The sequence below is a fragment of the Staurois parvus genome, unplaced genomic scaffold (assembly GCF_062004578.1).
Source record: "Staurois parvus isolate SC_StPar_1 unplaced genomic scaffold, SC_StPar_1.0 ptg000352l, whole genome shotgun sequence".
Classification (NCBI taxonomy): domain Eukaryota; kingdom Metazoa; phylum Chordata; class Amphibia; order Anura; family Ranidae; genus Staurois; species Staurois parvus.
In genome coordinates, this window is record NW_028318148.1 from 3092725 (window position 1) to 3113616 (window position 20892).

Genomic DNA, 20892 nt, shown 5'->3' on the forward strand with positions numbered 1-20892 from the left:
CATTGTATCTACGGTTAATATTAAAATATGATAATAAAATACTTGATAAAAATGTAAAGGTATCAAGCGTTAATTGTGTAAAATCACACAGATAACAATGCAAAATAATGAGCCCATCAAATGATAATAAGAAAATGTGTAAGAATATATAAAAGTGTAAATTAATAGCACATGCAAATAATCAACCAAAATCAGCTATTATCAATAAAACTGTTGATATCAAACTCAACATTATGTCCTTTGGGATAAAAAGTGTCCAATTCATAAATCCACTTTGATTCTTTTTGTGAGACTGTTCTCTTTCTATTAGTTCCCCTCCAATGAGTTTTAACTATATCAATACCAGCAAAAGTCAATAAAGTGGGGTCATTATTATGGAATAAACGAAAATGTTTTGACAAGGAATGTTCCTTGTTCCCCTTCTTAACATTACTGACATGCTCTCTCAAACGGTCCTTTAATTTCCTCGTAGTTCTCCCAATATATTGTTTTCTACACGGGCACTGCAATAAGTAGACCACAAATCTACTATTGCATGTAATGAAGCCATCAATATTATAGCTTCTTCCTGTAACTGCTGAATCGAAAGTGTCAATACTCCTCTTTCTAATTCCATTACATCTACAAATGATACATTTGTTACATGGAAAAAATCCTTTAAGCCCTGAGAAAAAGGAAATACTAGTGGGGGGATTAACCACATTAGGGGCTAACTTGTCTCGCAATGTTGGTGCCTTTCTGAATGTTATTTCACGCTTATCAGGCAAAAAATCTGTTAAAACAGGGTCGGCTTTTAATATTTTCCAGTTTGCCTTAATTATTTTAGAAACAGCCTTATGTTGGATGGAAAAGCCAGTTATAAATGGGCATACTTTCTGTTGTCTCTGCTTATTAGCCCCATATAAAATAGAGTCTCTCTCTAAATGGGTAACCTCCTTAATAGTGTTATCCAGTTTGTTCCCATTATAACCCTTTTCTAAAAAACGTTCCTTGAGGATGGAAGCTTGATGAAGAAAGGTATTTCGATCAGTACAATTTCTCCTGATCCTCAGGAACTGGCTTTTGGGTATATTGCTCAACCACATTGGATGGTGGCAACTATCAAGGGGGATGTAGCTATTTCTGTCAGTAACCTTAAAAAAGGTTTCAGTGACAATCCTCCCTTCATAATTAAACAAGGTTAAGTCCAAAAAATGGATGCTTGTTGTGCTATACTCAAACGTGAGCTTAATGTTAAGTGTGTTAAAATTCAAAGTGTCAAAAAAATTCAGTAACGCTTGTTCCTCACCGTTCCAAATTAAAAATATATCGTCGATTATATCGTCTATAAAACAAAAGCTCTGGCCAATCTCTTCCATATATCATGTCTTCCTCCCACCTAGACATGAAGAGATTGGCCAGGCTGGGAGCAAACTTCGCTCCCATTGCAACCCCCTTAGTCTGTAAATAAAACTGGTTATTAAACCAAAAGTAGTTCTTGGTCATCGTGAATTGCAACAACTCAAGAATAAAATCCTTCTGTAAGCTCGGCATCCCATTAAAATCCTCAAGGTAAAACTTCACTGCTTCCATACCATCTAAGTGGTCAATATTAGTGTACAACGATTCTAACCTTCTAAACTTCCTCGCAACAATAGAGGTTATCTATCTAAACATAATAAAAGTAATAACAATTACTATGAAACACCTGTGAAACAGCGCATTGAATTCAATGTACCTACATCAAATAGGTACGATACTTTGAACCCTATGGCTGATTATAACATAGGCTCACGAAGCAATAATTGGCACCCTAATTGGCAACAGCACAGGGATAATTATTATCCAAGGCCACATTATTATAATGGTGATAACTATTACCAACACCATTACAAACCTTACATCCCAGGGAATAAAAGAAAAAATGGTCGTAATTTTAAAAAACCTGGTTTTAAAAAACCTGGCTTTAGACCTTACTATGAGCAATCTAGAACCCCACAAACTGGCCCCTCTCATTCCGGCAATCAGAATAACGAGGGCAAACAGACACAGCAGCCTTTTTTAGGCCCAGGACGGGCACAAAAAAGGAGCGCCCACGGAGAGGAAAAAGAGGAGGCCAGAGGGTCAATAAACTCCAAAAAAAGAAAGATGTAAATGAATTAGGTATTTTTAATCTTAGTAACACAGAATTATCACCAGATGAACTTAACCTTCTTGGTAAAGGCCTCAAATATGCACCCACAGCTCCTTTGAGTAAATTTCAAACTTACATTGATATTAGGAAATATGTCAGAAAATTAACTCTTAAAAAGTATTTTTTGACCAATCCTATTGTACGTAATGACCCTCCAAACACTAGCATTCATTCTCATTTGAGAAATGCTTCGTTGTTTAATCCTCCCGTGCAATCATTGACTTATATCAATGCCTTCCGTGATACAGTCTTAAAGGACCTTAGCACACTGGAAGTAAAGAAAGCGAGAACCAATGTAGCCTGTAAGAAAGCTATGGATACCTTGTTGGAAAATAAAGATTTGGTGATTAGACCAGCAGACAAGGGGGGAGGTGTCGTGGTCTTATCTAAAATTGATTATATTAACGAGGTTAATAATATCTTAAGTGATAATGACACCTATTCTCTTTTGTCAAAAAATCCACTTCACTCATATAAAAAATTATTGAAAACTATTTTAAATAAAGGTTATGATAATAAGATCATAAATAAAAAAGAGAAAGATTTTTTATGCCCCTCTGCACCGAAATTACCCATACTCTACATTTTACCTAAAATACATAAGAGCATGACCAATCCTCCGGGAAGACCGATCATCAGTGGCATTGGTTCACTAGGTTCTAGAGCAGGTGAATACATCGATCATTTTTTGCAACCTCTAGTCACTGGCACCCCCTCATATTTACGCGATACAAAACAGGTCTTACAGGACATTAATAACATCAGCATCAAATGTGGTACTTTTTTAGTGACTGCTGATGTCACATCGTTGTACACTAATATTGACCACTTAGATGGTATGGAAGCAGTGAAGTTTTACCTTGAGGATTTTAATGGGATGCCGAGCTTACAGAAGGATTTTATTCTTGAGTTGTTGCAATTCACGATGACCAAGAACTACTTTTGGTTTAATAACCAGTTTTATTTACAGACTAAGGGGGTTGCAATGGGAGCGAAGTTTGCTCCCAGCTTGGCCAATCTCTTCATGTCTAGGTGGGAGGAAGACATGATATATGGAAGAGATTGGCCAGAGCTTTTGTTTTATAGACGATATAATCGACGATATATTTTTAATTTGGAACGGTGAGGAACAAGCGTTACTGAATTTTTTTGACACTTTGAATTTTAACACACTTAACATTAAGCTCACGTTTGAGTATAGCACAACAAGCATCCATTTTTTGGACTTAACCTTGTTTAATTATGAAGGGAGGATTGTCACTGAAACCTTTTTTAAGGTTACTGACAGAAATAGCTACATCCCCCTTGATAGTTGCCACCATCCAATGTGGTTGAGCAATATACCCAAAAGCCAGTTCCTGAGGATCAGGAGAAATTGTACTGATCGAAATACCTTTCTTCATCAAGCTTCCATCCTCAAGGAACGTTTTTTAGAAAAGGGTTATAATGGGAACAAACTGGATAACACTATTAAGGAGGTTACCCATTTAGAGTGAGACTCTATTTTATATGGGGCTAATAAGCAGAGACAACAGAAAGTATGCCCATTTATAACTGGCTTTTCCATCCAACATAAGGCTGTTTCTAAAATAATTAAGGCAAACTGGAAAATATTAAAAGCCGACCCTGTTTTAACAGATTTTTTGCCTGATAAGCGTGAAATAACATTCAGAAAGGCACCAACATTGCGAGACAAGTTAGCCCCTAATGTGGTTAATCCCCCCACTAGTATTTCCTTTTTCTCAGGGCTTAAAGGATTTTTTCCATGTAACAAATGTATCATTTGTAGATGTAATGGAATTAGAAAGAGGAGTATTGACACTTTCGATTCAGCAGTTACAGGAAGAAGCTATAATATTGATGGCTTCATTACATGCAATAGTAGATTTGTGGTCTACTTATTGCAGTGCCCGTGTAGAAAACAATATATTGGGAGAACTACGAGGAAATTAAAGGACCGTTTGAGAGAGCATGTCAGTAATGTTAAGAAGGGGAACAAGGAACATTCCTTGTCAAAACATTTTCGTTTATTCCATAATAATGACCCCACTTTATTGACTTTTGCTGGTATTGATATAGTTAAAACTCATTGGAGGGGAACTAATAGAAAGAGAACAGTCTCACAAAAAGAATCAAAGTGGATTTATGAATTGGACACTTTTTATCCCAAAGGACATAATGTTGAGTTTGATATCAACAGTTTTATTGATAATAGCTGATTTTGGTTGATTATTTGCATGTGCTATTAATTTACACTTTTATATATTCTTACACATTTTCTTATTATCATTTGATGGGCTCATTATTTTGCATTGTTATCTGTGTGATTTTACACAATTAACGCTTGATACCTTTACATTTTTATCAAGTATTTTATTATCATATTTTAATATTAACCGTAGATACAATGCAACCTTGTATTTACCTGTTTTTTTATATATTAATTTTTTATACATTATTGTTCAATTATGCAATTATGTGGTTCTTGGTCATTGTGAATATATGCTCGAGTATACAATCTTGTTTATATGGACATTGTTTATTTACATGTATATCTATTTTTAACATATTTGTATATCTTTTGTAATTTGTGTAACTGCATTTATTGTATATTTATACTGGAGACACCTTAGAATTATTTTATTAGCTTTTATGCTTTAACAATTATGGTATATCGATGTTGACTCATCTATATACATGCGTTTATATTATTCTGTTAGGTGTCCTCATTATATATTTTTTGTGTGTTGTTTCCAGCCCTGTATGTATTGTATTTGGCAAACAGCCGTTCACTGCTGATAATATATTCACTGCACAGCTGTGCTTGTATCTGGCATCGTAGTTGTTGGTAATCAAGACCACAACAAAATGGCGCTGGACCGAGATGCGGACATCATAGCGATGTCTGCTCTGCGCATGCGCGGGGACGCCGGGAAAATGGCGGACGCGCTTACACGATTGCCAGACATTATTTATACAGGGTTTGGAGTAGATGTCTGGTTAGCTGACACACTCCCTATGAATATGTGCACATGGCACGAAACGCGTCAGGGTAAGAGCAGCATATCCCAGACATTACGCCACCGCATGGAGCGGGGGACATCTTTATGCATTTCTATGGTCAGTTTATCTATGCAGTCCTTGTCTTTCTTTTGGACCAATAAATTTTCATTTTAAACGGTATCACACCATCCTGGCTTTTTTCTTGGGACCCTGCTGAGTCCATTACTTGCAGAGTCTCTTAGGGGACAGCTGAGGGGTGTCTTAGTGTGGCAACACACGATCCATAAAGAAGATTCTTTGGATGGACTGCTGCACTTAGATGATGACCTGATCCGTTCATGAGACAACTGCGTATGGATATCGGGATACCATCTATATGCATATTTGAATTATGCATCTGGTGAGTGCATGATTCAATCATTCTGATCACCGGAAGACGCACGTTTTTTCAGTCACCGTTTGATGTTTAAGGACTATCATTGCTTTTATGCACAGTTTCTAGCACTTTGTCACCACTTCATATATATATGGTTTATTATTATATTGTATTCTAGCGCTGCGCCCTTCTCTTTTGTATGTCTTTTTAAGTTTTTTGGTACTTATTGGCGCATAGCAGCTTCTCCATCTAGCGCTCACTTTTATCTTTATTTCCTAAGTTATATTATGTGTATCTAGGAAAGAATCCAGGACTTTTGGAAAGCAATCCACTGAGCTGGCCAGAACCAACTCTTGAGGGAGTCTATTCCACATTTTCACAACTCTTACTGTGAAGAAACTTTTCCGTATTTGGAGATTAAATTTCTTTTCTTTATTGTACATCACGGAACACAGAGTAGGCTATTCATGACTATGTTGTTTATAGGCCACCTATAGGTAAATGTACACTGGCCGACCGATCAGAGAGGAGGTCATCCCCTATATGACCCCTCCTATACAGGAAGTGCCTCAGTTTTTTCACCAGTGTCTGTAAGGTGGTTGGTCACTGAAAGTGTTGCTGTGCTCTTGGAGCTTACCTGAAAGTTCAGAATGGTTCCATTCGAGAATCAGGGACTTTAATCGGATCCATGTGGAAGGCTATGAGCTAAAATAAATGGTACGTTAGGCTTGCTGGATAAGGAGAAGAATCGTCAAAGGTTTTTCCTGTAATGCAGCCTTACGGCATGTACCCCGCACAGATGGAACCCTGTGCGGTTTTAAAATCTGACCAAGGCGCTTCCAGCGGGGTGCTATACGGGTCCGAGGCAGTAGCCCCTCAGCTTGGAGTTCTTGAAGGTCTGTATGACCATGCCCACCATAATGGGTGAAGGTTGGTGCCTGAAGTCAGGGACCTGCGTCGGGACTGGTAAGATATCTCCTTTTTTTCTCTGTAAAGAGAAACAAACAAATCTCTAAATTGGAGGGAAACGGAGAGGTGTTGTGACTGTGAGTTTCCACCAGGGGAGTGCTCACTGTTGTTCTTGAGATGTACTTGCTCGTTTTGTTTTTGTCCAGTAGAGGGAGTGCATCTGGAAACGGAAGTCGGCCATATTTGTTTTTATATGGAGGCCAGGACACATGTGGGTTGCTGCTGAGAAAGTTCTTGTGGCCGGGACACAGAGTGTGCTATTCTGTAGGGGCATGTGAGAACTCCCCTGAGGGGGAAGCGTGGACCAGTCAGTCAGGAGCTGCCCTAGGTGTCTCATATGGCAGCATTTGCACTGAGTGTTTTTACTTTAGCATACTACTTGCATAGTTGAATCATTGTGAGGAACCTAGCCAAAGGTCCACTGTAATATTCTCTCCTGAGAGGCCAGAAGTGACTGGGCAGTCAGAGCTGCTGCGTTTGTTTGGCATTATAGCTACTACTGGGGCATATGTAACCAAGGGTGATCTTGCTTCAGCCTTAGCGTCTTTAAAAGATAAGATCACTGCGATGATTGCATCAGTTTCTAAGAGGACTAAGAAGCGGGATATTTCCCCGTCTCTAGAACCACCAATCCTGGAGCAGGAATGGGTGGAGGATGAGGAAGAGCTGGAGGAAGGCAAGGCAGTATAATTTCTGTCTGAAGAGTCACAGCCTGAGGAGAAGCAGGAGGTCTCTGCCTCCCATTCTCAGAGATTTTTAGTCCAAGACCTCACTGATATGGTATGGTCTGGATTCAGGCTACCTCCAATAGAAACCTCTGGGGTTACTTATTCTTCCCTGGGCTCTTTGAACCCTTCACGGAGTACTCAGGCCTTTCCGGTGCATCCTCTTCTAGAGCAAATTATGTATGCTGACTGGGACCACCCAGAGAGGGTTTTTGTTCCACCAAAGAGGTTTTTGGTTTTGTATCCCATAGAACAAAAGTTTAAGAAATGGGGGTTGCAGCTGTTTCATCCCTGAATAAATCTTCAACGTGTCCTGTGGATAATGTACAGGTTTTCAAGGACCCAACAGATAAGCAGCTGGAGTCTCTCCTTAAGGCCTCTTTCTCTCTGGCAGGTTCTGCCTCACAGCCAGCTGTGGCAGCTATTGGCATTTGCCAGAGTCTTTCTGACCGTTTCAAGCAACGGATTGGAAGACCATCTGGGCTGGGGGAATGCTTGGCCAAGGATTTGAAGGATGTTCCGCTGCTTTGTGTTTCGTGGTTGATGCTCTTAAGGATTCAGTTCAGCAAATTTCTCACTTGGCCCTCTTATTACTGCACATGTGCAGGGTTTTGTGGATGAAGAATTGGTCAGCAGAGCTGCCATGCAAAAAATTGTTGGCAGGTTTTCCCTTTCATGGGGATCGGCTGTTTGGGTAAGATTTGAACAAATATATCCAAAAGATCCAAAAGAAATCCAAACACCCTCCTTTTAAGGTGTCAGGGGTTTAGATTGCAGGGCCCTCATCTACCAGGCAGTCGTTTCGCCACACACAGGTCCCAGCCTCCAGGGGTAGATCTCAGAATCAAAACCCAAGGATGAGTGCAAAAGTCGTCTAAGACAGATCCAAAGTCTGTGTCCTTATAAAGGGGTGCCCCCACTTGTTCAGGTGGGAGAAAGGCTTTTGGCAAATGTACCAACACATCCAGAGAAAAGAAGAGCTTTATGTCAGGCACTCGATTGCCTATTGGTTCAAGGAGTAATTACGGAGGTTCCAGCAGGCAAAAGGTTTCATGGATTTTATTCAAACCTGTTTACAGTCCCAAAACCAAATAGGTATGTAAGGCCCATTTTGGACCTCAAGGGGCTAAATCAGTTCCTATATGTCCGATCCTTTTGTATGGAATCGGCTCGGTCAGTAGTGGCCTCCCTACAGGAGGGAGATTCTTTTGCATCCATAGACATCAAGGACGCATACCTGCACGCAACCAATATTCATTCCTCACCAAAAGGTTCTGTGGTTTTCATTAGGGGTTCAGCATTTCCAATTCATAGCACTAACGTTTGGGCTGGCTATGGCTCCCAGAGTTTTCACAGAAATTCTTGCTCTGGTGTTGGGGCTACTCAGAACTCAGGAAGTATCGGTCACAGGTTATCTAGATGATCTGTTGCTCAGAAATCAGTCGGTGCCAGATCTGAAGCAGGATGTGGTCCTTATGATGCAAATCCTGGAACAGCTGGGCTGAGTGCTCAGGCTCAAGAAGTCAGCTCAGGAACCAGTACAGAGCCTGGAGTATTTGGGGATGGTCCTAGACACGGTTCAGGCAAAGGTATTTCTGCTTCGAGGGAAATGTTGCACCCTGGGTATCCTTCAGCATGCCTCTGTATGGAAGATGGTGTCCTCGTTCGAGGCTATTCCCTATGCTCAGTTCCACTCCAGACCACTGCAAAGGTACTTTGTCTGTTTGGAACAAAAAGATTCCAGCCCTGGATTACAGCATATCTCTGTCTCCAGAGGTGCAGCAGAGCCTGAATTGGTGGTTAACTCACAATTTGGAGAAGAGAACATGGCTATCACGAGAGGGTTCTTCCCATCAAGGTCCTGGAACTTCGAGCAGTGAGGCTGGCTCTGAGATGCTGGACATCCAGGCTTCAGGGTTGGCCTCTAAGGATTCAATCTGACAATGCCACATCAGTCGCATACATCACTTCCTTCTGGGCACCTCGACTCCTGGTACTGCCCTGGTAGTTGAACTACGTTCTGACCTGGGCAGAGAGATATGTTAAAAGTCTGTCAGCAGTGTTCATTTTAGGTGTGGAAAATTGGCAGGTGGATTATCTGTCGCCGGCAGTTGATTCCGGGGAATGGGCTTTGCATCCTGATGTTTTCAAGGAGATCTGCCAGCGATGAGGTTGCCTGGATGGAGATCTATTGGCATCCGGGTTCAACAACAAGGTCGTTTTTTTTATGTCCAGCATAAGGAACCCTCGCACGGCAGGGGTAGATGCCTTAATGATTCCTTGGAACCAGATCTCACTGCCTTTCCTCTGATCCAGCTGCTGCCGCATCTCTTACGCAGAATTCAGGAGGAGTCTATTCTGGTGATACTAATTGCTCTGACCTGACCCAGGAGGACCTGGTATGCGGACATAGTGAAGATGGCAGTAGACGGGCCATGGGCCCTGCCATATCGGCCAAACCTGTTGTCTCAATGTCCCATATTGTGCCCAGCTTTACAGTCGCTTAATTTGACGGCGTGGCTATTGAAACTCAGATCCTGAAAGGTAGGGGAGAGTCGGATCCTGTCATCCTCATCATGTTGGGTGCAAGAAAGGAAGTTTCTAGGAACATTTATTACAGAACCTGGAAGGCTTACATTGCCTAGTGTGGGGTTCACAAATGGCACCCACGAAAGTATGTGATTGGCAGGATTCTGTTGTTTCTTCAAACAGGGTTGCAGAAGGATTTGGCTGTTGGCACTATTAGGGCCAGGTTTCCGCATTAGCTGTTTTTTCCAGAGACCCATTGCATCCGACTCTTTGCTCCGCACATTTTTTACAAGGAGCAATGTGTATGGCTCCTCCTGTCAGGTTGCCTTTGTGTCCTTGGGACCTGAACTTGGTTTTGAAGGTTTTGCAAAAGCCACCATTTGAACCTATTGGAGAGATTCCACTGCTCCTGTTGAGGTGTTGTTTCTAGTGGCAATCAGTTCTGCGAGAAGGGTGTCAGAGCTGGTGGCTCTACCTTGCATAGAACAATGCCTCAGTCAGCAAGAGAGAGATCGCTGCATACCTTGGATGTGGTTCGTGCTGTATGGGTCTTCTTGAAGGCGACAGCACAGGTCAGGAGATCAGATGCTCTTTGTGCTGCCAGAGGGTCCTAGGAAGGGGCAAGCAGCATCCAAGTTAACTATTTCTGATTGGATCCGCCATTTGATCATTCAAGCCTTTGGTTTGAAAGGTAAAGTCCCACCCTTTCAGGTGGGAATTTACCTTTCAGAAGTGTAGGGGCTTCTTGGGCAATCCGCCATCAGTGGCTCAGGTTTGCAAGGCTGCTACATGGTCTTCGGTTCACACATTCAGAAGATTCTACCAGGTGGATGACAGAGCCGCAGAAGATTCTGCCTTTGGCTGCAGTGTTTTTTGAATGGCTGAGTAGGTCCTGAGGGATTATTGATGGTGGCTATCATGGTGTCACCCTCCCCTCAAATTTCATATTGCTTTGGGATACCCCACATAGTCCTGAATAGCCTGCTCCTGTGATGTACCATAAAGAAAATTGGATTTTTTTCTACATACTTACCTGTAAGATCCATTTCTTGGAGTACATAATGGGACACAGAGGTCCCAACCCTCTTTCAGGAATGTCATTGCTTGCTACAAAGACTGAGGTACTTACTGATTGGTTAGCCGGTGTCCTCTATAGGTGGCCTATAACCCACACCATTATGAATAGCCTGCTCTGTGTCCCATGATGAACTCCAAGAAATGGATTTTACAGGTAGGCATGTAGAAAAAAAATCCAATTTTCTCCAGATGTAAAGATTGCCCCCTTGTCCTCTGTGATGACTTAAGGGTGAATAACTCTACACTGAGTTCACTATATGAACCACTGATGTATTTATATATGTTGATCATATTCCCCCCTTAAGCACAGCTTGGCATTGTGTGACATTATTTAACTTATGATCTACTCCCATATCCTTCTCCACCATTGATTCCCTCAGTTGCACTCCCCCTAGTATGCATGATGCATGCATATTCTTAGCCCCCAAGTGCATACCCTTACATTTATCAACATGAACTCCTTCACGCCTAAGGGTAAAACAAATCTAAATGCCTAAGCAAAATTTTGCAACGTTGACATGTGTTAGTAAAACCGAACATTTCATCACAACTACTTTGTATATCCAGGGGAATTAAATCGTGTTTTATTCAGGACAAATTGGGCTTTCATTTGGTGGTAAATGATGATGGATATCTCCTGATTTTTTTTTTTATTATCAAAGGAAAACTGATCCAAAATAGTACAAACAAAAATATTTTTTTTTTATTTAGCTGTGTGTTTCTTGTGACTACCAAGATCATTAGAATGGGACCCGGGGCTCTCAATGACACCCTGGTCTTTGTGCTGGGAGTGCACCGTGCGGCATGCTCCCAGCAGCAAAGCAGGTACGCAAATATGTGGCCCCACGGAAAACAGCCCAGTTCTGTGAGACCGCATATTTGTGTTACGTCGGCGTCAAGGGGTTAAACCTCATTTGCCACGTACAGTCAGGTCCATAAATAGTGGGACATCAACACAATTCTAACATTTTTGGCTCTATACACCACCACAATGGATTTGAAATGAAACTGACAAGTTTGGCTTTAATTGCAGACTGTCAGCTTTAATTTGAGGGTATTTACATCCAAATCAGGTGAACGATGTAGGAATTACAACAGTTTGCATATGTGCCTCCCACTTGTTAAGGGACCAAAAGTAATGGGACAGAATAATAATCATAAATCAAACTTTCACTTTTTAATACTTGGTTGCAAATCCTTTGCAGTCAATTACAGCCTGAAGTCTGGAATGCATAGACATCACCAGACGCTGGGTTTCATTCCTGGCGATGCTCTGCCAGGCCTCTACTGCAACTGTCTTCAGTTCCTGCTTGTTCTTGGGGCATTTTTCCTTCAGTTTTGTCTTCAGCAAGTGAAATGCATGCTCAATCGGATTCAGGTCAGGTGATTGACTTGGCCATTGCATAACATTCCACTTCTTTCCCTTAAAAAACTCTTTGGTTGCTTTTGCAGTATGCTTTGGGTCATTGTCCATCTGCACTGTGAAGCGGCGTCCAATGAGTTCTGAAGCATTTGGCTGAATATGAGCAGATAATATTGCCCAAAACACTTCAGAATTCATCCTCCTGCTTTTGCCAGCAGTCACATTATCAATAAATACAAGAGAACCAGTTCCATTGGCAGCCATACATGCCCACGCCATGACACTACCACCACCATGCTTCACTGATGAGATGGTGTGCTTAGGATCATGAGCAGTTCCTTTCCTTCTCCATAGGATCCATAGGATGTTGTTCCAGAACTGTGAAGGCTTTTTTAGATGTCGTTTGGCAAACTCTAATCTGGCCTTCCTGTTTTTGAGGCTCACCAATGGTTTACATCTTGTAGTGAACCCTCTGTATTCACTCTGGTGAAGTCTTCTTTTGATTGTTGACTTTGACACACATACACCTACCTCCTGGAGAGTGTTCTTGATCTATCCAAATGTTGTGAAGGGTGTTTTCTTCACCAGGGAAAGAATTCTTCGGTCATCCACCACAGTTGTTTTCCATGGTCTTCCGGGTTTTTTGGTGTTGCTGAGCTCACCGGTGCGTTCCTTCTTTTTAAGAATATTACAAACAGTTGTTTTGGCCACGCCTAATGTTTTTGCTATCTCTCTGATGGGTTTGTTTGTTTTTTCAGCCTAATAATGGCTTGCTTCACTGATAGTGACAGCTCTTTGGATCTCATCTTGAGAGTTGACAGCAACAGATTCCAAATGCAAATAGCACACTTGAAATGAACTCTGGACCTTTTATCTGCTCGTAATTGGGATAATGAGGGAATAACACACACCTGGCCATGGAACAGCCGAGAAGCCAATTGTCCCATTACTTTTGGTCCCTTAACAAGTGGGAGGCACATATGCAACTGTTGTAATTCCTACACTGTTCACGTGATTTGGATGTAAATACCCTCAAATTAAAGCTGACAGTCTGCAGTTAAAGCACATCTTGTTAGTTTCATTTCAAATCCATTGTGGTGGTGTATAGAGCCAAAAATGTTAGAATTCTGTCAATGTCCCAATATTTATGGACCTGACTGTAGTTGCCCAATTAACCACTTGCTTACCAGGCACTTATACCCCCTTATTTACCAGGCCAATTTTCAGCTTTCAGCGCTGCCGCACTTTGATTGACAATTGCGCGGTCATGCAACATTATACCCATATGAAATTTTGATCATTTTTTTCTCACAAATAGAGCTTTCTTTTGGTGGTATTTAATCGCCACTGGGCACTTTACTTTTTGCGCTATAAATAAAAAAGGTGCAAAAAATTTGAAAAAAAAAAAAGTTTCTTTGTTTCTATTATAACATTTTTCAAACAGGTAATTTTTCTCCTTCACTGATGTGCGTTGATGAGGCAGCACTGATGGGCACTGATAGGCGGCACTGATGGGCACTGATAGGCAGCACTAAAGGGCACTGATAGGCAGTACTAATGAGGTGGCACGGATAGGCGGCACTGATAGACAGCACTAATGAGGTGTCACGGATAGGCGGCACTAATATGCAGCACTGATAGGCAGCACTGATAGGTGACACTGATGATGGGTACTGATAGACGGCACTGACTGGCATCACTGCTGGGCACTGACTGGCGGCACTGACTGGCACAACCGCTGGGCACTGACTGGTGGCACTGACTGGCAGCACTGCTGGGCTGCACTGGTGGGTGGCACTGGTGGGCAGCACTTGTGGGTGGGCACAGGTGGGTGGCACTGGTGGGCACAGGTGGGTGGGCACAGGTGGGTGGCACTGCTGGGCACAGGTAGGTGGCACTTCTGGGCACAGGTGTGACACTGCAGAGTGGCACAGGTGGATGCACTGCTGGGCACAGGTGGGTGCACTGCTGGGCACAGGTGGGTGATCTGCTGGGCACAGGTGGGCGGAGCTAGTGGGTGCACTGCTGGGCACAGGTGGGCGGAACTTGCGGGTGGCACTGCTGGGCACCGATCATCAGGGCACTGATCATCAGTGCCCTGATGATCGGTGCCGATCCCCGCTCTGACAACTGCCGGTTCTCGGCAGTACTTTCCTCACGATCTGACAGCGTGAGGAAAGTGCAGCCGAGAACCGGCACTTGCATTTTCCTCTGATCAGCATGTCATTGGACACCGCTGATCACGTGGTAAAAGGCCGCTGTGATTGGCCTTTTACCACATCACGTGATCAGCTGTGTCCGTAGGACACAGCGATCACGGAGATCGTCGGGTGCGCGCCCCCTGGGGCGCGCAGGAGAGCGCGTTCTGGGAGGACGTCATATGACGTCCACCCAGAACTGGCCGGTCGCAGTGCAGCCGTCATTCGTCTATCTGCGGTCGGCTACTAGTTAAATAGTGCATTGAAGTCAGCTTGTAAGTTGGAGATATCCTGTAAGGACATTATTACACTGCAAAGCTTGGTGTCATCTGCAAAGTCTGAAACTGTTTCAGGCCCTATATTGTTTATAAATATATTAAAAAGTAAGGGTACCAACACTGAACCTTGGCGTACACCACTAACAACCCTAGACCATTCAAAGTATGAATCATTAACCACTTCTTTCTGAATACGATCTTTTAGCCAGTTTTCTATCCATTTACATACTGATTTTTCCAAGCCTGTAGACTTTACCTTACACACTAGCCATGTGTGGGGAACTGTGTTAAACGCTCTTGCAAAATCCAAGTATATCACATCCACAGCCACCCCTCTATCTAAGGTTTTGCTCACTTCCTCATGAAAAGAAATCAGATTTGTTTGACAACTTCTGTCTTTCATGAATCCATGCTGTCTGTTGCTTAAATTTTTTTTTTCCAGCAAGAACTCAGCTATGTGGTCTTTTAATAAACTCTCCAGTATCTTCCCAACTATAGATGTTAAACTAACAATTCTATAGTTACTCGGTAAAGATTTTGATCCATTTTTAAATATAGGCACCACATTGGCCTTACACCAATCAAGTGATACTTTGCCAGTCATTAAAGAGTCCCTAAAAATTAGAAACAATGGCTTTGAAATGACAGAGCTCAATTCTTTAAGGAGCAGTGGGTGTATGTCATTCGGTCCAGGTGCTTTATTCACCTTTTTATTCTGTCTAAATATTTCTGGATCATATCAATTGTGAGCCAATGTGGAATCATCTGGGGCTGTGCCAATACCATGCAAAAGAAAAGAAGCAAAAAAATGCAAAATGCGGATCCTATTATGGACTAAAATGTATTATACATATATACAAGGACCCTAGGATCCTTACTAAATTGGACCTAGTATGTGTATGTTTCAATGTAAGTTTGGGACCTTTTGATTGTGCACCTCTTGAGGGTTAGGGACAGATGTGAATGTACAATATACAGTTGTGTTCAAAATAATAGCAGTCAGACATCACTAACCTGATCAATCACTGTTTTTGGTAGAAATTATATTTCTACATGGCAAATAATTTACTATCAGGTGTAGTAGAGTAACAGAAATCCAACAGACCCAACAGTCATGACATGCATGCTGCTGATTCTGTGTAATTGAATCACTAATTGAAAGGGGCATGTTCAAAATAATAGCAGTGTGGAGTTCTATTAGTGAGGTAATTCATTCTTTGAAAAACAGGTGGCAATTATTGCCCTTATTTAAGGAAGGAAGGCAGCAAATGTTGTACATGCTGGTTACAGTGCATTTCTCTCTGAAATTCTGAGGAAAATGGGTGGTTCCAGACATTGTTCAGAAGAACAACGTACCTTGATTAAAAAGTTGATTGGAGAGGGGAAAACATATAAAGAAGTGCAGAAAATGATAGGCTGCTCAGCTAAAATGATCGCAAATGCTTTAAAATGGCAACCAAAACCTGAAAGATGTGGAAGAAAGCGAAAAACTATCATTCAAATGGATAGAAGAATAACCAAAATGGCAAGGACTCAGCCAACAATCAGCTCCAGGAAGATCAAAGAAGGTCTAAAGTTACCTGTGAGTACTGTTACAATTAAAAGACGCCTATGTGAAGCCCAGCTATCTGCAAGAAGCCCCCACAAAGTCCCACTGTTGAAAAAAAGACATGTGCTGAAGAGGTTACAATTTACCAAAGAGGACATTGACTGGCCTAAAGAGAAATGACGCAACATTTTGTGGACTGATGAAAGTAAGATTGTTCTTTTTGGGTCTAGTGGCCGGAGACAGTTTGTCAGATGACCCCAAACATTGAATTCAAGCCACAGTAGACTGTGAAGACAGTGAAGCATGGTTGCGCAAGCATCATGATATGGGGATGTTTCTCATACTACGGTGTTGGGCCTATTTATCGCATACCAGGGATCATGGATCAGTTTGAATACATCAGAATACATGAAGATGTCATGCTGCCTTATGCTGAAGAGGAAATGCCCTTGAAATGGGTGTTCCAACAAGACAACGACCCCAAACACACCAGTAAACGTGCAACATCTTGGTTCCAGACCAACAAGATTGACGTTATGGAGTGGCCAGCCCAATCCCCGGATCTTAATCCAATAGAAAACTTGTGCGGTGACATAAAAAATGCAGTTTCTGAGGCAAAACCAAGAAATAGAGAAGAACTGTGGAATGTAGTCAAATCATCCTGGACTAGAATACCTGATCACAGGTGCCAGAAGTTGGTTGACTCCATGCAACACAGATGTACAGCAGTTCTCAGAAACAGTGGTTTACAACTAAATAATAATGAAGTGATTCAAAGGAAAGCAAAATCTTCAAACATTTTTCAGTTTGTATAGTGAATGTTTGAGTTTGTAAAGAAGAATACAAACACTGCTATTTTTTTGAACAGACTAAAATTCACTTTTCTTCAATTGTTTTTGAGGAACACAAATTTGATATATTTTTCTTCATGTTTTTTATTTGGAATAGAATGTGTAGTGTTCCCAATGCATTTGTGTGTATGGAAATAAAAGCTATAAGAAGGATTTTGAGCTTTATTCACTTTTTTCCACACACTGCTATTATTTTGAACACAACTGTGTGTGTGTGTATGTATGTGTGTGTATGTATGTGTGTGTGTGTGTGTATATATATATATATATATATATATATGTGTGTGTGTAAAGTGCTGTGTAAATTGATGGCGCTATATAAGTACCTGAAATAAATAAATGTTTGCAACAACCTACCTGCTGAGTTCCTTCACAAACTTTATGTAAGTGTATCTAGAATAATTGATTCTGTTTTTAAGGCAAAGGGTGGTCACACCAAGTTTTGATTTGACTTGGATTCTGTTTATTTACTTCCCATTTTTTCTTAATTTACACATTTTAAGATATAAATTCAGCCCTACCTACAAATGTCACACAGACACACAGATGGGTCCATGACTAGACTAACCAGGTGTGGTGTAAGAACATGTCTAAAATTCCATGTTTTCCAAACCACACAGAAATGTTTGATGTGCATAGGGCAGCCTATTGGAATTAATAGGCTGCCCCAAAACGTGACATGCGGGAACGCACAAGAGTGCACATGCTCAAACGAACCTTGTGGTGTGAATGAGCCCTTATTCAAGGACCAAGGCTCTGCACTGGAGCTCTTAAAAGGTTAAAGTGCACTTATGAAATCCAGGTACCGCCATTTATATGATATGAAACAGTTACAATACTCTCATGTGCTGTGTAGTGCTAGTGATAAAATGCAGCAAGTCTATTTTGCCTTATCTGCAGCCATTTATAATTCAATGTGTAGGTGTTTTTAACCTTTCTCAATATTTTAAAGTAAGATAAAATGAAAGTAAATCAAAACCTTTACTCCATCGCAGAGACCATCAATGGACCACAGCAGATTTATAGTGCTGCTACAAAATGGTGACTACTTGGGTTGCATTTTGACTCACAATGGCAGTCTAAAAGGACCAAGTCTCCAAGAAGTCATAAACAGAGTGTGCAGTAAAAAGCAGCTCAGTATCTAAGCATGATCTGTCTCTGTAAGGCCTCTCACACATGGTACTGATTAGAGATGAGCGAAGTATTCAAAAATTCGATTCGGCTGATTCAGCGAATTCGAGGAATAAATTTGATTCGAGGCGAATATATTCGCTGCGAATTTAACTTTAAAAAGGGTGTTTCTAGGCTTCAGAGAGCCTTTATATTAGTGCAGAACACTGTACCTTTAATTTAAATGCCCTTGGAGTCTGCTGGGGAAGAGAAATAATACTGTCAGTCAGTATGACATGCAGATGAGTGCCGTCGATCTTAGAATCACTGCACACTTCACTCATTTGGGCAGTCACGGGGCCAAAACCAGAGTGTGGAGCCACAGTGTGGCGGTGGAGGCAGCAGCAATGGGAGGCCATACAGCACCCTATGACAAAATGGAACCCACCAGCAGTGTGAGGAGACCTGAAAGTGTCACATGGCAGAGTGTGGCGATGGAGACAGCAGCAATGGGAGGCCGTACAGGGACCCATGAGACACTCTGGACCTGGCAGGAGCATGAGGATGCGGTACAGGGGCCCATGACACAATCTGGACCTGGCAGCAGCATGAGGAGGCGGTACGGGGGCCCATGGCAGATTACGGGCCTGGCAGCAGCAATGGGAGGCCCGTAATCTGCCAGCACCCTATGACAAATTGGAACCCACCAGCAGTGTGAGGAGACCTGAAAGTGGCACATGGCAGAGTGTGGCGATGGAGACAGCAGCAATGGGAGGCTGTACAGGGACCCATGAGACACCCTGGACCTGGCAGCAGCATGAGGAGGCGGTACGGGGGCCCATGGCAGATTACGGGCCTGGCAGCAGCATGAGGAGGCGGTACGGGGGCCCATGGCAGATTACGGGCCTGGCAGCAGCAATGGGAGGCCCGTAATCTGCCAGCACCCTATGACAAAATGGAACCCACCAGCAGTGTGAGGAGACCTGACAGTGGCACATGGCAGAGTGTGGCGATGGAGACAGCAGCAATGGGAGGCCGTACAGGGACCCATGAGACACTCTGCACCTGGCAGCAGCATGAGGAGGCGGTACGGGGGCCCATGGCAGATTACGGGCCTGGCAGCAGCAATGGGAGGCCCGCAATCTGCCAGCACCCTATGACAAAATGGAACCCACCAGCAGTGTGAGGAGACCTGAAAGTGGCACATGGCAGAGTGTGGCGATGGAGACAGCAGCAATGGGAGGCCGTACAGGGACCCATGAGAGACTCTGGACCTGGCAGCAGCATGAGGAGGCGGTACAGGGGCCCATGACAGATTACGGGCCTGGCAGCAGCATGAGGAGTCGGTACGGGGGCCCATGGCAGATTACGGGCCTGGCAGCAGCAATGGGAGGCCCGTAATCTGCCAGCACCCTATGACAAAATGGAACCCACCAGCAGTGTGAGGAGACCTGAAAGTGGCACATGGCAGAGTGTGGCGATGGAGACAGCAGCAATGGGAGGCCGTACAGGGACCCATGAGACACTCTGGACCTGGCAGCAGCATGAGGAGGCGGTACGGGGGCCCATGGCAGATTACGGGCCTGGCAGCAGCAATGGGAGGCCCGTAATCTGCCAGCACCCTATGACAAAATGGAACCCACCAGCAGTGTGAGGAGACCTGAAAGTGGCACATGGCAGAGTGTGGCGATGGAGACAGCAGCAATAGGAGGCCGTACAGGGACCCATGAGAGACTCTGAACCTGGCAGCAGCATGAGGAGGCGGTACGGGGGCCCATGGCAGATTACGGGCCTGGCAGCAGCAATGGGAGGCCCGCAATCTGCCAGCACCCTATGACAAAATGGAACCCACCAGCAGTGTGAGGAGACCTGAAAGTGGCACATGGCAGAGTGTGGCGATGGAGACAGCAGCAATGGGAGGCCGTACAGGGACCCATGAGAGACTCTGGACCTGGCAGCAGCATGAGGAGGCGGTACAGGGGCCCATGACAGATTACGGGCCTAGGCAGCAGCATGAGGAGTCGGTACGGGGGCCCATGGCAGATTACGGGCCTGGCAGCAGCAATGGGAGGCCCGTAATCTGCCAGCACCCTATGACAAAATGGAACCCACCAGCAGTGTGAGGAGACCTGAAAGTGGCACATGGCAGAGTGTGGCGATGGAGACAGCAGCAATGGGAGGCCGTACAGGGACCCATGAGAGACTCTGGACCTGGCAGCAGCATGAGGAGGCGGTACGGGGGCCCATGGCAGATTACGGGCCTGGCAGCAGCAATGGGAGGCCCGTAATCTGCCAGCACCCTATGACAAAATGGAACCCACCAGCAGTGTGAGGAGACCTGAAAGTGGCACATGGCAGAGTGTGGCGATGGAGACAGCAGCAATGGGAGGCCGTACAGGGACCCATGAGACACTCTGGACCTGGCAGCAGCATGAGGAGTCGGTACGGGGGCCCATGGCAGATTACGGGCCTGGCAGCAGCAATGGGAGGCCCGTAATCTGCCAGCACCCTATGACAAAATGGAACCCACCAGCAGTGTGAGGAGACCTGAAAGTGGCACATGGCAGAGTGTGGCGATGGAGACAGCAGCAATGGGAGGCCGTACAGGGACCCATGAGAGACTCTGGACCTGGCAGCAGCATGAGGAGGCGGTACGGGGGCCCATGGCAGATTACGGGCCTGGCAGCAGCA